This window comes from Silene latifolia, chromosome Y, assembly GCF_048544455.1.
Source record: "Silene latifolia isolate original U9 population chromosome Y, ASM4854445v1, whole genome shotgun sequence".
In the NCBI taxonomy this organism is placed as follows: Eukaryota; Viridiplantae; Streptophyta; class Magnoliopsida; order Caryophyllales; family Caryophyllaceae; genus Silene; species Silene latifolia.
Window position 1 is genome coordinate 63,175,724 of NC_133538.1, and position 17,812 is coordinate 63,193,535.

Below are 17,812 nucleotides of genomic sequence, written 5' to 3' on the forward strand. Positions count from 1 at the left end.
TTCATGGAAGTTGTGAAGAATCTACAGGTAACCGTTCCTTTTACCGAATTAATCACTCAAATTTCATCTTACACTAAGTTCATGAAAGATATTTTAACTAAGAAGAGGACTTTTGATGAGGTTGAAACAATAGCTCTCACCGCCGAGGTGAGTGCTCTTTTGCAAAACAAGTCCCCTCCTAAGTTAAAAGATCCCGGTAGCTTTTCTATTCCATGCACAATTGGCACCTACCAAATTGATAAAGCTTTATGCGATTTAGGTGCTAGTGTGAGTGTAATACCTTACTCTATTTGTGCTAAGCTTAATATGGGAGTCTTAAAATGCACTAGTGTTACATTGCAAATGGCGGACCATTCTATAAAACGCCCTTTGGGAGTTTTTGAGGATGTTCCCGTTAAGGTTGGTAAGTTTTTCATTCCGGTTGATTTTATTGTTCTTAACATGGCCGAAGATGCCCAAATCCCAATCGTTTTGGGAAGACCATTTTTACACACCGCGGGTGCGTTGATCGATGTCAAGAACGGTAAAATTACATTGGAAGTGGGTGACGATAAGGTCACATATAATTTGAATAGTGCCATGAAGAGTCCTATGATAGAAGAGTCTTGTTATTCTATTGACATTTTGGATGCCGTTGACATTGTTATAGAAGATTCTACACCTCGATCTTTGTCTAAAGATCCCTTGGAGGCACTCTTGCCTTTAGAATCATTTGCAGGTGATGATGAGATTGGAAATGAAGATATTGATGCTTTGGAGCGAGAATTAGATGGAGAGGAGCTATCATTGGAGGAGAGCTCACACTTTATAGGCTTGGTTGCTACACCCCAAGATGTTGAGGTACAAAACCCGAGCTTAAGCCCTTTCCTTCCAATTTGAGTTATGCTTTTCTTGATAATGAGGGGATGTGTCCGGTAATCGTTAGTGCTAAATTAGATGAGAGTCAATTGGCTAAATTGCTTCATGTCTTGAGGTCTCACAAGAAAGCCATTGGTTACAAACTTGACGATTTAAAAGGCATAAGTCCCGAATTTTGCATGCACCGAATCAATCTTGAGGAAGATCATAAACCATGTGTCAAAGGTCAAAGACGACTAAATCCTAACATGCAAGAAGTGGTCAAAAAGGAAGTGCTTAAATTGTTAGATGCGGGAATTATCTATGCGATTTCCGATTCTAAATGGGTGAGTCCAGTCCAAGTGGTTCCTAAGAAAGGAGGAACCACCGTAGTCAAAAATGATAAAAATGAGTTAATTCCAACTAGAATTGTGACGGGTTGGAGAATGTGCATTGACTATAGGAGGCTAAATCTAGCCACTAAGAAAGACCACTACCCACTACCTTTTATTGACCAAATGTTGGAAAGGTTGGCATGTCACAAATACTTTTGCTAGCTAGATGGTTATTCCGGGTTCTTTCAAATACCCATTCACCCGGATGACCAAGAGAAGACCACGTTTACATGTCCCTATGGTACATTTGCCTACCGTAGAATGCCTTTTGGTCTTTGTAATGCCCCCGCCACCTTCCAACGTTGCATGATTAGCATCTTTTTCGACTACATTGAGTCTATCATGGAGGTGTTTATGGATGACTTTAGTGTTTATGGTTCTTCTTTTGATGCTTGTTTGACTAACTTGTCCAAAGTTTTGAAGCGTTGTGAAGAAGTTGATTTGGTGTTGAATTGGGAAAAGTGCCACTTCATGGTAAATGAAGGAGTGGTGCTTGGTCATATTGTTTCGAAGAGAGGAATTGAAGTGGACCCTGCTAAGCTCCAAGTTATTGAGCAACTACCCCCACCGGTAAATGTGAAGAGTGTAAGGAGTTTCTTAGGCCATGCGGGTTTCTACCGCCGTTTTATTAAAGATTTTTCTAAGATTGCCAAACCCCTTACGGAGCTTCTTTTAAAAGATGCTCCCTTTGTGTTTACTAACGATTGTCTTGAGTCTTTTAATAGGATCAAGAAGGCTTTGATTTCCGTACCTATCATCCAATCACCTGATTGGAACTTGCCATTCGAGCTCATGTGTGATGCAAGTGACTATGCGGTAGGTGCCGTGCTAGGACAAAGAAAGGACAAGGTTCTCCATGCTATCTACTACGCTATCAAAACCTTGGATGCGGCTCAAATCAATTATGCCACGACGGAGAAAGAGCTACTTGCCATTGTCTATGCCTTAGACAAATTCCGCTCTTACTTGATTGGTTCCAAAGTCATTGTTCATACCGATCATGCCGCATTGAAGCATCTCCTAGCCAAACAAGAAGCTAAGCCAAGGTTGATAAGATGGATCTTGCTTTTGCAAGAATTTGATCTTGAGATTAAAGACAAGAAGGGGGCCGAAAATGTTGTTGCCGATCACTTATCCCGTTTGAAGTTCAAAGATGGAGGTATTGAGTTACCTATTGATGATTCCTTCGCCGACGATGTTCTAATGATGTTGGAAGCCAATACTCCTTGGTATGCCGACATAGCCAACTACCTAGTTGGAAGAGAATTGCCACCCAACCTTTCATATCAACAAAGGAAGAAGTTCTTACATGATGCCAAGTTCTTCCTATGGGATGATCCACACTTGTTCAAACATTGCTCCGATGGGCTATTCCGGAGATGTATCCCACAATGGGATGTGAAAGGGGTGTTAGAAGGATGCCATTCTTCTCCTTATGGTGGTCATCATGGACCATCCAAGACCGTTGCAAAGGTGTTGCAATCCGGCTTCTATTGGCCAACTATGTTTCAAGATGCCAAAAATTTCGTGATGGCTTGTGATGCTTGCCAAAGGACGGGTTCCATATCAACAAGACACGAGATGCCTCTCAATGGAATCTTGGAAGTAGAGGTGTTCGATGTTTGGGGCATAGATTATCAAGGACCGTTTCCTTCCTCAAAAGGGAATCGGTATATTTTGGTTGTCGTTGATTATGTCTCTAAATGGGTAGAGGCAATTGCTACTCCTACCAATGATGCTCGCAACGTGATTAAATTGTTCAAGAAGATCATATTCCCGAGGTTTGGTGTTCCAAGAGCAATCATTAGTGATCGTGGTACTCATTTCGGTGAGAAACAACTTGACGCTTTGTTGGAAAAATATGGAGTCTATCATAGAAGAGGCTTGGCTTATCATCCACAAACTAGTGGCCAAGTAGAGGTTTCCAACCGTGAGATCAAGTCCATACTTGAGAAAGTTGTTGCCAAATCACGAAAGGATTGGAGTATGAAGCTCGATGATACCTTATGGGCCTACCGCACCGCGTTTAAGACACCTATTGGTACCTCACCATATAGGTTGGTCTATGGAAAGGCGTGTCATCTCCCCATTGAGATGGAACAAAAGGCTTTTTGGGCCATTAAGGAGCTTAACATGGACCCGAAGTTGGGTGGAGAGAAGCGGTTGTTGCAACTCAATGAGCTCGATGAATTCCGTTTACAAGCTTATGAGAGCTCTCGTCTCTACAAGGAGAGAACAAAGAGATGGCATGATAAGAAGATCTTGAACAAGGAATTTCAAATTGGTGACAAGGTCTTGCTTTTCAATTCCCGATACAAGCTATTTCCGGGAAAGTTACGATCACGGTGGACCGGTCCATATACCGTCACAAATGTCAACAAGTTTGGTTCCGTTGAAGTAGTGACCACCAAGGGCGAAAAATTTAAAGCAAACGGTCATCGTTTGAAGCTCTACCATGAGAATGTGATCGTTGGTGTGATAGAGGAAATGACCGTTCAACCTCTACCAAAGAAAGCTTAAACCGACTCAAGCTTTTTCGTCGTGCGGGACGTTAAACCAGCGCTTCTTGGGAGGCAACCCAAGCTTTTTATTGCTTTTGTTTATTTTCTTTTTTAATTCTCTGCAATTTAATTGTTTTTCGTAGATTAGTAATAAAATACTCAACTTAACGATTTTTCTTTTGTGATTTCTAGGTGAAAATAAAGAAAGGAGAAAATGGAGTGCATTTGACACGCAACCCCATGCAAAAACCCCGTTCGGGGACGTGGTTTTCGAAAAAAAAAGAAAAACAAGACACCCCCTTATACGAGGAAGTAAAAAAGCGGATGCGTGGTCAACCCCGATCGGGGCCGCCTAACCCTGATCGGGGTCGTCGTACTGTAGCCTTTTTGCGATATTTGACGGGTAAGTAAAAAAAAAGAAGAAATTTTTCTATCATTCTTTTCTAACCCGACGACACTCCTCTTCTCTATCTTCATCATTTTTCTTCATTTTCGTACCTAAAATCACAAGGAAACTTCATTTTCTTCATTGATTTGCAAGCTTTGTTCAACCATAAACATCAACTTGGTAAGATCTCTTCTCTTTTCTCTTTAAATTCATCTATTGCAATCAATTAATTGGATTATGCAAACCCTAAATCAATTTGGGGGAATTCGATTTTGTGCTTTTTGGTACTAGAAATTGGTTGTAGAATGATTATTACATGTTTGTAGTGTGGATTAGTTTACTAATTTATACTCTTATGCCTATTAGGATGGATTTTGGTTTGCCTTAAGATGAATTTTGTCTTAAAATTTCAGAAATATGGCACCAAGAAAAGCTCCTTCACAAGGTGCTTCAAAGAGAAGGAGAGGTGAGGCGGAGCCTTCAAATGCAGCAGCGGATGTCCACATGGAGGAAGTCCCACAATGGCATGACCCGAAATATCCAAATGTGATCTTCAATTCACTAGCTCAATACAACAATTGGTTTATTCTGAAAAGCAAAGGTATGGAACCAACAAAATTCATTAACCAAGCATCTTTAAACAACATTGGAATAGAGAAAAATGTTAAAGCTTTGTTTAAAAATCTTGGCATGAAATCTTGTTTTACCATGAATTATAAGACCTTCCCCGAACTCACACTTGAGTTCTTAAGCTCTTTTGAGTTTCATAGATCTAGGAAACCCGGTTTCATTCTTTTTGTTACCTTTCGCTTATTTAATGAAGATCATAAGATGGACTTAGCGAATTTCGCCGCTATCTTTGATTTGCCTAGCAAAGACTTACCGACCGAATCACCCGATTATTATAACCCCATTTTGACTTGGGATGCCATTTCTCACTTGCCTTTTCCGGGTTTTGATCATACACCACATCAATTTATTCATTATCCCGACATAAGGATTTGGCAAAGGTTTATGGGATGGACCTTTTTTGGTAGAAATGAACCTCACTCGGTGAGGAAGATTGAGTTAGAAATCTTGGGTGCTTTCTTGAATGTTAATGGTGATGAGAAGTGGGGAATCAATATTCCCTACCACTTTGCGGTCCACTTGACCAAGCAAACTAATCCCAAAAATAGTTGTATTGTCTTAGGTGGTTTGGTCACTAAAATTGCTCACCATTTGTGTAGGTTTAATCAAGAAACTACCGGTTTGAGACCATTGCTTGAGTCTAGGTCTAGGGGAGTTGGTCTTGATTATGAGTACTTTCTTTCTTGTAATTGGTTTAAAGATGCCCATCCAAACATGATTTGGAAGATAGGTAGGCAAGACTCCATTCGTCTACCCGAGGAAAAGAAAGAAATAAAGGCTTTGGTTCATACTAAGCCTCGTCGTGGAAGTGACCCCTTTGTTAGACCGACCTACCATTTAGCCCTTAGAGGTGAGTCCACCACCACCGTTGAGAGACGTGTGGGAGGTCAATCCTCCCAAGCACGTCATTCCACCTCTAGCATTGAGTCACCATCTAGCATAGAAATGATGAACATGATGCGAGAAATGAACTTAGGTGTTAATCAAATTCGTGATGACCAACGACTTGCATTACATCCTATTTATGATCATTTTGCTAGGCAAGGAGTTATCCAACCCGAGGGGCCATACCCTTCATTCTATACTTATCCTCCGGGTGGATTTCCTCCTCCATCTCCCATTTCCCCTTCCCCTCCTCACCATGATGCAGGTACATTTGCTCACTATGAGCCCGGCCCGGACTTTTGTGGTTCGGATTATGGGGTTGAGGCATTGCAAGAAGCCTATGGAGGCTATGGAGGATATGGTGGCTATGGTGGGATTAGTAGTTATGGTTGGTCTTGGTAGTGGCCAAGATATTGGTGAGTATGTCACTCCTCTTCAAGGGGATGACTCAAGTGGAAGTGGCCAACAAGGAGAATCTAGTGGTAGTGGAAAGAAGAAGAAGAAAGGGAGGAAGGGGTTCAATTTTTGGCCCTTTTCTTAGTTGATCAATGAGCCATTTTTATGGTTTGATTGGATGATTTGAGCCATTTTTATTTAGCCTCTAGTCCTTCTTGTTTTGTGCTTTGAGCCATTTTTATGGTTTGATTGGATGATTTGGATAGTTGGCACATTGGGGACAATGTGATGTTTAGCTTGGGGGGGGGGGGGGGATTGCATTTGCATATAGTGTAGTTTGCATGTAGTGTATAAAATTAGAAAAATTTTGAGAGAAATTTTTGCTTTGTGCTTGCTTGTTGCCTACTTTCCTCTTTGCTTATCCTATTAATAGCTTGTTACTAATGATTTATTCTTTAATGATGGGATATTAGCTACATGGGGATGTCTTGACATAGTAGGTAGGAGATGAAGAATGAACCGAATAGGCTTGATCTTGACTTGTGGCAAGCTACAAAATGGTAAGGTAGAACCTCCTTTAAGGCCATTTCATCTTTATTTGGTCTCACTTAGGTGAGTGTAGGTGTCTCCTTATAATGTGTGTTACATCAAAACGCACAAGTATGGTCTTCATGTCATTTCTTGGTAAGCATGCATTCATTTGTTTTAGCATTTTGGAGCCATTCACATGATATTTTAGCCTTTTTTACCCCTTCACAAAATTTATTCTTAGCTACATCATTGAAATTGCCTACCCTTGTTGAGCTAGTAGCTTAGTTGGATAGTGTTTGGGTGCTCATTGGGATATATTTGGTTGTTTGAAGTCATGTGAGCTTGGTCTTAATGCTCAAAAAAAAAGGAGAAATGGGAAAAAAATTGAAAAATTGAAAAATGAAAGAAAATGAAAAAATGAAGAAAGAAAAAAAAAACAAATGAATGAGAAAAAGCATGAAAAAAAGAAGAAGTATGCATTGAAAAAGAAAAGAAAAGAAAAAAAGAGAAGAAGAAAATATATGAGAAATTCTCAAGCATTATTCATTATATTTTGGATAAATTTCTTATGGTTTGAATTGAAAAAATTGGGTTAGAATTGGGATTGAGCATCCTTGCATTTTGGTAGTTGAGGATAGTTGAGTGTTCATTCACAAAAATTGTCCTTTCACATATAAAAGAGTTTGAGTGTCCCGTGACAGTCCATAAGTCGAAAGATCATGCAAGAGCTTAAAGGTTCATTCAAAGTTTTCTATGCTACGCCGTCGTGTAAATCTCAACCATGTCTTGCTTTATCCCTTGCCCATGTTGTTTCGGGTTTTTAAATCATTATGCTTAGCTTGTTTAGGATATAGCAATTGATGTAATTTGGTTTCTTGCTTGAGGACAAGCAAGGGTTTAGCTTGGGGGAGTTTGATATGTTCATTTTATATATACTTTTACCCCTCATTTTAGCTCGGTTTCTATTGATTATCATACTTTAATTAATTAATATATTTTTGAGCTAATTTTGTGTTCTAGGTGTATTATTGTGTTTGTTACGGTTTTGTAGGAATCTAAGCATTTAGAGGCTTTTTCCTATGATTTTGTACACCAAGTTCACTAAGCTAAACAAGGCCAAATATTGGACTAAGTGTGTGAAGATTTCTTGGGTTTTGCATGAAGATTAGTGGATTGAAGTAAGGAATTACAAATGAAGCCAAATGCAAAGTCAAGCCCAAAATGAAGGTCCATATTAAGGTGCAAGCATTGGATGCCAAGAGAGCTTAGGATGCTAGGAATTTAGAGCATTACCGAGAGATTAAGGAGCATTAAAAACGAAGCATAGAGATTACTCACGTAATTAATCAAGAATTAAGAGGATTGACCGAGGATCACACGACCCCGATCGAGGCCGCCTAACCCCGATCGGGGTTGCATGACCATTGATGGCTTACGTTTTTCCTACCTCTCCTATAAATAGGAGAGGTATTCCTAGGTTTTAGATATCCGATTTTACGTCCAAGTTTACTACATTAAGCCTCAAGCATTATAAGTTTTCTCTCATTAGTTTTCATCTCGAGTTTAAGTTGTTTAAGCATTCCTTAGTTAATCTTTCAACAATTTGTATTTCAAGAGATTCTCAAGCATTTGTTATTCAATCCTTTGGTTTTAGTTATTTGTTCTTCCATACAAGTCTTCCTTATTAAGATATTTCTTATTACAAGTTTACAATTTACATCATTGCTTTAGTTATCACATAGTTATTATAATCAAGTATTTCATTTTTACTTAACTTTATTCTTTTCGTATGTTATATCACCTAATTAGCATAATTCATATAACCATGTTTAACATTACTTACAATTTAGTTTACATTTTATATCTTAGTATGAGTAGCTAAATTCTCTAGTCTAAAGGCTAGGGGAGCCATGCAAAATCAAACATATAATATGATTAAATAAAGTTCATAATAATATTGATCAATTGCTTCCATCACATGTTTGCTTTGTTACACTTAATCTTTGATTATCGGCCGTAGTCGTAGATTAAAACTTGTTTATTCGTTCTAAAGTCGAGAGGCACGGAATTGAATTAGACTAAGCATGTGTGGTAGGACGACCTAGTCATGGACGAGAGTTTTTCTAGGACCCGATCTATGGTTGATACTAATGCCGTAAGGTGGGTATCTTTAAGCCTAAGTAATTGATAAGATTATTAGTAATAAGTTTATCATGTTCATATGTTTACCTTTGCATGAGTGACCCGAACCCTTTAGACTATCTTTTATCATATTATTTACTTTACAATTTTCTTTAATCATCAAACCAAACAAACCAAACCCAAATTGTAATCGACCTTGATAAAAATCCACCCATAGCAATTCACGACGTAATTCCCGTTTCCTTGTGTTCGACCCCTATTACTACATTAATTTGTATCTAGGGAATTTATCTTTGCATAGGTACGCGATAAGCCTATCAAGTGTTGCATGCATAATCGGTTTTGTTTTTCCGAGTTAAATGTAACTTAATTAAAACTAGATACTTTAGATTTATAATGATAAATTACGAAAAAAAAATGCATGTAATATATTCTAGTTCTAAAATATTTTTAGGTCATATTGATGATTTATGGATGATTATAGCTTATTTTAATGATTTTTAGTGAAATAATTACATTTTATTAAGTAAAATGAACTTTTATTTACTAAAAATAGTTAAACTTCACTAATAGCTGTGATTTTTTAGTATGACCTCACATGCATATTTTGCATATTGTATGTAAAATTTCGGATTATTGTGATTAGTGTTTCATATTTTATGATTTTTATATGATAAAAATGCTATAAATGGAGGTTAAATGACTAAAAATAGTTAAACTTCGAAACTGGCCATGAAATTTTTATATGATATCACATGCATATTTTATAGGTTGTATGTAAAATTTGAGATAAATTTGATTTATTATGCATGATTTATAATCTTAATGGTTAAAATGATATAAATAGTGACTATTTTTAACAAAAATAGCTAAAATGAACTTTATGGCATGAAATTTTTCTCTAATGTTGTATATATGATATGAACATCAGATCTAAAGTTACATGATTAATTTTGATTGATTTGTTATGTTTATTGATTTTTATTTGATAAAATCGATAAAAGGGCAACTTTATTAGTCATAAAAATTAATTCAAAATTTTTGGTTTAAATTTTGCCATTTCCAGGTTCTGGAAATTATTTAAGAATGTTCAAAATTTTGATTTTGATTTTTCCATAATTTTTATGTTTAATTTGGATAAAATGGTAAAAGTTATGATTTATACGATTTATTAATGAAGTAAATTATAAATATTTTGTGGGCAAATTTTATTGAGTTTTTAGAATCTTGATAATATTCCAGTATTTACAAAAATGTGATTTCGAATTTTTCCAAATTTTTATAATTTATTGGGAATTATTTCATAATTGTTATGATTAAGAGAAGTTTAATAAGCAATAATAGAAAACCAAGTTGAATTATTGTCAAAAATTGAGTGAAGACTAATTTTTGAGTCCTAAGAAGGTTAAGATAATTAACTTGGGCTTAAATTTGATTTAAGTATTGATTTGTTATTTTAATAAGTTATTATCTCGCATTTCCATAGAACCGGATTATATACGATATAAGTTTTAAATAGGGCGATTTGGTGCATAATTTGGCATGTTAGATCATATAATAATACTGCACTTTTTATTGATGAATGTCATATTTTATTTATGTAATTTTGAATTATGTAATTTTATCTTGGTATGGCCTTAGTTTTAATCGATATTACCCGTAATGTAAGGGGATATTGATTCGATTGTAATTTATTGTGATCTCGTATCACTTTTATTTTTACTAGTTTTTCGTATTACAAATGTATAATAGGAATAGCTTTGTATTTTTATTATTATTTGTAATTCCGGAGTTCCTTCAAAACGGTACCATTCGGAAAGGCGTTCCGACGAAGACGGTGTTCTTGGAAGATGTGCCACTTAAAGATTCAAGGGACCAAAGGAGTTGGTTTCTGAATATGTAATAGATTATTTGATTTTCTATTTTAGAAAGGCCATACTAGGAAATTTATTTATTGCTTATGCTTTTTTTCTTTATATGTTTGCATGCATTGCCAAATTGCCATAAACAACACATGCATATCATATCGTATAATCAACCGTGTCAATTATAATTATCGTTAGTTCGAAAATTTAGTTCACTTAAATTTGATAGATAATAAATTGACTCGACCTCACATATTTTAAAAATTGAGACTTAGCTTTACCAAATAGTTGGAACTCATGAATCCCAATTTCATTAGGGGTACAATACGGTATTGAAATATTATACCGAGGTGCTTTCTTTGACGTTGGGTAAGCGGGGTAATAAATAGTTATTACACTTCGAAATTTGGTTGATCTCAACGAAAGTATTAGAGGGACCGTTGTCCCAATAGGTTCGGTCTAAAGATGAACTTAACGTAAATTCATCGACCGAGAGTTCTAATTGTAGAATCGGTTAAAAGGGTTAACCCACCAAGATTATATTAGCAAGAGGTGTAGAGGGCCCGTAGGCTTACATCCAAGATTTAATATGAATTTTGGGTCTCGGAATCGTTTATATAATTGGGTGGAGGTCATTATATAAATGCTAAAACATACTTAAATGTTTTATATCTTACGATGAATGTTAATTTTTCCCACTATTTCGTTGTTTAATTTGTTCTATATCTTTGCTCCTTGACATATACGATGTCATTTCGATTTTAACTTATGTCTCCATTAAACCACTGTAGCTAAAGACAAATGGAATCTCCTTTCTAAAAGCCTCATTTGAACCGTTTAAATAAGGCATGGACTAGCTCCATAGGAATCATTCTATTCCATAGAACTCCATAGGAACTGTCCTATGTCATATAATATTAGCATCTTAAATTCCTAAACATACCTATGTATGATTTCTTGTGAAGAAAATGACTAGAGGTAACGATTAAGTCAAAATATGTTTTGATAATATCTTTTATGCATCAATAGTTCAAAAGTCTTATTGCTCAACCTAAACACTTGTCATCAAGCCCTTAAGTTGTTAAGAACATGACAATGTCAAATTGGTAAATTAATTTATTAGAAATTTTGATTGACCAAATACCACAATAGAGTTCATCCTTATGAAGGATTAACTAGGATTTTATATGAAGATAAGTCTTCATCAAGTAGAAATTCTTGAAGGGAGTGGAAGCAATAAGAAGTAAGTACCTATCTTAATTGTTAAGGATAGAACTAGGCTCAAAAAAGAGAAAGTGTTAGACACTAAAATAGATACAAACCCCAAATATGTAAAGATCAATAAAGTTGGTTGTGTGACCCAAACATATTCCTTCTTGAATATCTGTGACATTGACATTGCATTCTTGCCAATTACCACATCATGAGTATTTGATACAAATTTGTGGATTTCATCATAATATTTGGCATTATCGTGTGACGACTAGCAAGAATAAGTTCAAAAATTTGCATGAATGGAACTAGGGTAGTTGTCATTTCATCCATGAACATATAAATGATGTAGTGTACTCATTTTAGTTTTGTATTTAGAAATGTACCTCGATAATTGTTATGATGTACACTAAGTCTAAATAAGAATATAATTCAAGCTTTTATATAAAACGCAAAGGGTTTCTCTATTATATAATTAAAATAAGCGTTGTGCTCTTACATACCACGATTCAGTTTATGGTGTGACCATACAAATCAAGGTAATTATATTCAAACTAAAATAAATGTGATATATACAAGACTCAAGTTGGTGACCCCAATCATTTCTCAATTCTCAATAGAAAATCGCATTTAGAAACTAGTTTTGACTAGTGTCCCAAACCATTTGATTGGGAATCTCTTGGTGTGTGCGAATCTTTTATTCAAAGCAAGATAATTCATGATTTTTCCTTGAAAAGGATTATGAATAGAGCAAGATATTCGCCCTATTTACACTTTGAAGTGTATGGTCGAATACAATTTCAATCAGAAAAGGTTATTACTTCTTCATCTCTTTTACCAACGGATTAGGTAGATACTTGATATCCACTTAATGAGGTAAGAAGAGAAATTCTTTAAATAAGTTCAATGAATCTTTAAAAAGTATCAAAACCTAGAGATTATAAAACAAAAGTATTAGTACTTTGTTTATATAGGGAACAATAAAATGAAGACTTTTATTTGCACCAAAAGGAGTGTGATATGGTATCACAAGTTCACCTTCATAAGCACATAATATTAAATAAGGTGTGTTAGAAAGTGACAAATAATCCTATACGACATGATTGAATCTTTACTATAAAGTTGGAAGTAGTTTCTATTACAATTTGTCTAGTATTTATTTATTCAACTAAAATAAAACATAGTTAAAGCAATCAAGTACAATTCATATATGATATGATTAGGCATGGTAGCTAAGTTGTAGCTTGTTTCGGAAGAAAGCATGTGGCTTTCTAACCCAACTATCACGAGAACAACAAGTTTGTGGCTCGTGATGTTGTCTATTAAAGAAAAAAGGGATTATTTCTTAAAGACAGAGTGGGAGAATATGTTCAAGAGCCACAAACTGAAAATAAGACGTAGGAAGATGTTCCTTCTTGGTCAAAATAAGTAAATATTTCTTCGAAATCTAAGTGGACAGGAGTTATGTTATTTTTGAAAGTAACAAACCTGCAACTTATTAAGATGCTTTATCTGGTCTCAACTCCACATGAGTCTGAAGTGAGCATAAACAACCCACATGTAAATAAAGATGTTTATTTAGCTTGGTTGATTGGTGGCAAAGGGTTTTGCACGCAAGAACAACGCCTCATTAAATTCGGATTTTATAGTTGGATTTTAAAATAATCTTGCATGAGTTTTGAAAATCGCAACTATCCTAAGGTGGGATAAAAACTTAAGAAGAGGTCTTAAGTAGAAGTTAAAGAGTTGAATTGTATGTTTTGATCATGTGATAAACTTTTCTCAATTTGTCAAGTAGTTTATACATTGAGTTTAGTGGGAGTAATGTGGTGTTACTAGTCTTATATGTAAGGGACATATTGATCATCGTAAATGATGGAAGACTTAGGAGAAGAATAATACATCTCTAAGGTATCCAGATCTATAAAGATAGTTCTAAAAGGATATTAGTGTTAAATGAATATTCTTATGTTAATAAGAATCTTGACAAGTTCAAAAGCATTGAACATGTAGAAATTGAATCCTCATGCTTCCGCTGCGGGATTAATTCATTACGCTAAGATGTATCACCATTCTTAAACCTCGTATACTTGGAGTATGACGAGATTTTACAAATCGAATCTTTGAGAGAAATCTCTATATAACCACATAGTTCCTTAGTTAGTACTCAGGAAGTACTAAAGAGATGAAGCTAAGCATTTAGAAATGAGATGGATTTATGTGCAAGGAGTTACACAAAAACCATATTCTAAACACATAAGGATGGTTAGAGAACCATATTGGCTATATTATTTAAGGAGGATATCTGCTAGGAACATCCTAGGCAGTTGAACAATGAGATATACACAACGAAAATTGAGTACACTTGCAATAATGACATATGCAAGAAGAAAGGGATCATATAAGGATTCGGTTTTATGAATTGGAAGAACTATGGTAGTTCGTTCCAATAACCAAAAGTTCTATCCCTACACACTGTGAGGATAGTGCGAGTTATTTAAGCAAGAGAGCCTATATCTAGATTGGATCTAAACACGTACTCAAAAGGTTTTTATAATAAAGATTATACATAACAATGGGAAATAGTATATTGTAAGGTTAGGAAGAGTGCAAGGTGTTGCCGAGACTTACTAACCAAAGGACTTTTCACAGGCTTAACATGATAAGTCATGTCATTTCAATTGAGTTGAAATATGCAATTATCTATGGATTATATATTATGTAGCAATTGATATTGTATCAATTTTACATATGTGATAATGCATTCATCGTTTGAGTTTTATTAAAAACTCTTTTATTGTTTTGCTATATCCAAATAGGTTGTATGGACAACGTTAAACCCTATTAAAGTGAATTGGATTAACATAGTATTGGCCCCTAGTTGCTTATATGAAGTGACGTCTCAAAGTGACTAGAGTATGATGCGATTGATGGCAAGTTCAAATGCCATAGAGTCATAAGAGATGACTAGTCGATCACATAGGCAGACTGTATGGGACACTGTGGGCAAAGTGCTGACCGCTTATAGAGTTCTGGTAATTTTTATAAAGCCTGGTCGTGGCGAGAGCTACTATAGTATTCTTTTGAGTCGATTCTTTGACTAAAGACTATTCGCCCAAGGTGGCACAGTTTCTGAGTGACTGTGATTTATGCTCTACGATTTTCGTAACTGAGGTCAAATGGGCATCTTTTGGGTCATGATGAGCTGTGGCTATTCAAAGGGAATAGTGTGATAGGAATTGTCCACCCCCTTGTCAGGGTTATCTAAAATCTCAGGGCCACTCGAGGAGTAGTGAACTGAAAATGCGTGGTCACGCTCGGAAGGTATCTACGGTAGATAATTCCGGTCAAACAGTTACTCTCCAGATCGAGGAAACCACTCAAGATATGATCAAATGCAAGTACGACCTGCAAGACACCTTACATTGAGTGGGAGATAGTAATAGGACAAGAGAATTGGTGACACACACTTCACTACTACAGATACAGGCTATAACAACGGGTAAAAACCGTTATTAAAACAAAAAGGGGACGTTGTTAAAGCGGCCGTTGTAACAGGTATTTACAACGGTAAGGTTATTTACTAAAACCGTTTTGGAAATTATTCACAATGATTAAAAGTCGTTGTTGTTGCGAGTAAGTCGTTGTGGAAAGTTGACAAAATTTTGGTGGGAAAGATATAACAACGGTTATAATATAAAAAATCGTTGTTGTATCTTTCCCACCAAAATTGTGAAGACTTTTAACAAGGGTTATATTTTAAAAAACCGTTGTTAAAAGTAATAACAACGGTTATATGTTAAAAAAACCGTTGTTAAAATTGACTATTAACAACGGTTTTTTGGCATATAACCGTTGTTATTGATGTTTATTATTTTATTTTTTAAAATTTACAAAATTAGTGCATTAAAAATCCTGTATCAACAACAGTAGCACTGCAACAGTATCAACATACAACAAAAGCTCACTTTAAATTGATTAACCCAAAATTAAACAACTGCAAAGTTTTATGCACTAGCACAACGATTTTCTCAAAATATTAATACCACAATTCAAACATCCATTTACATCCGAGAGTTACGACTCCACTATTACGCATGCACATTTTAGTGAATAAAATATTCAACAATACAACTCCAACAAACTTACATCAATCTCGCATCACATCCAACATAACAATAACATCTTAGTGAATAGACTATTCAATATTACGTATTCCCTAAATAGTTGGTAAGCCTACATCTCATTAACATCCCTCATCTCCTCAATTGACACTCTCAAATTTAAATCTGCAATGATACATTTAAGTTAAGATGATGGAAATAAAAAAGGGAAACCTACGTAGATATGAGAAGTGGATGGAAGTAATAAGTTGAGGAAAAATAAAGGAGGAAGATACCTGAGGAAAATATATGAAAATCACCAAAAGTCTAACCTACAAATAGCATAAAATGAATTTTTACTAGCAAAAATCAAGGAATAAAGCAGAAATTAAAAATGAAGGAGAAATCAAAAAGAAGAAAGTGAGGTAGCACAACATAGAAATTTCACAAGTTTAGCAAAAAATGAGCATATATTGCATCTTTAGCCATAAAACTAAAAGTCGTGAACCCAAACACTTGAAACTGAAGTAACACAAACAACATTGATCCATCTTAACTTCATAAAATTTGGAAGAAGATTCAAACCATAATGGATATTGTGGGTGGACTAAATTACCGAGTCAAATTAGTTATAATTGAAAGACTTGTTGATATGCAGCAAATAAATTAAACAGTTCTATAACATTCCAAAGACAAAATATTCTGAGTCTTGCGAATCCTTAGCAATTAAAAACTTTGCACTATATGTAAACTATATATGAACAACATAATTTCTAGTGAAAAAAGCGTTGATAATTACCAAACGAAGTGGCTTTCGCCCCGCTTTGTCGGTCGAGTTGCTCGGCAGTGATTACTACTGCAGGATCAATTTCTCTAAAGAAGAGGTCAATTTAAGATGTTAACCTGAATAAGAGCATATATTACAATCCCAATGCTAGGTAATACCGCTGAAATGGGGAAAATGAAGAGGTCATAGGTTAGTATCTTCGTGAAAAGGAAGGAATACAAACCATTTCACGCACCTCTGAAATTAATCATCTATAATCGAACAATAGTATACAAAGAAGCGTCATGTCCACCAAACAATATGATCATTAAATAAGGAACCCATATATTGAGCGAGATTACCTAACAAGAAAGACGGTAAAAGACTACAATGTACAAACTTTCACCATGTTTGACCTTCTAAATCAGCTGAGCATATTAGCATACTACCTCCAAGACTCCAAGACTACAATATAAAAATTTCCAAGTATAAGAATAATGCGAGACAGTAAAAAAAGTAAAAATATCAAACGAAACCTAAAATTCAACAAGGCACCAGACATTTTAAAATCAAAATAGGCGAAGCAATTACGGTTAAAAGAATACCTCTAGATCTGAATCCCTTTGAAAGATGAGATCCTTATAAAATCAAACAAAACCCTAAAATTTAATAGGGTAATTGATAGTGTAAAATGAATAATTGATAAAGGGGAGAGTGATGTCGATGGTGAGATAAAGAAGGGTTATTCAAACAACGTAAAATGGGAAATAAAATAGATGTGCAATTATTAAGATTTTGTGTTGACAAATAAATCGAGTAGGTTAGTATTTCATACCTAACAATCGAAGTAATAAGGAGAAAATCAAACAAAAAAAATCAATTTCTTGCTCTCGTATTTTTAAAACCCTAGGTTTCTAAAAGTCGATTTTGAGTGATTTTGGTAGTTTTGAAGATTGGAAAATGGGTTATAAGTATGTAAATTGAGTTAGGGAGAATTTTTGAGTGTTTTGGGCGTGATTTGGTGGGTTTTAAGTGAGTATTGTGTGAGAGGTTTTGTTTTTGAGTGTGAGAGAGATGAAGATGCGAAGGTTGAAGATGAATAAAGAATAGAAAGGGAAAGAAACATAAGGGATCCGGTTAGTCCCACAATGAAAATATTTT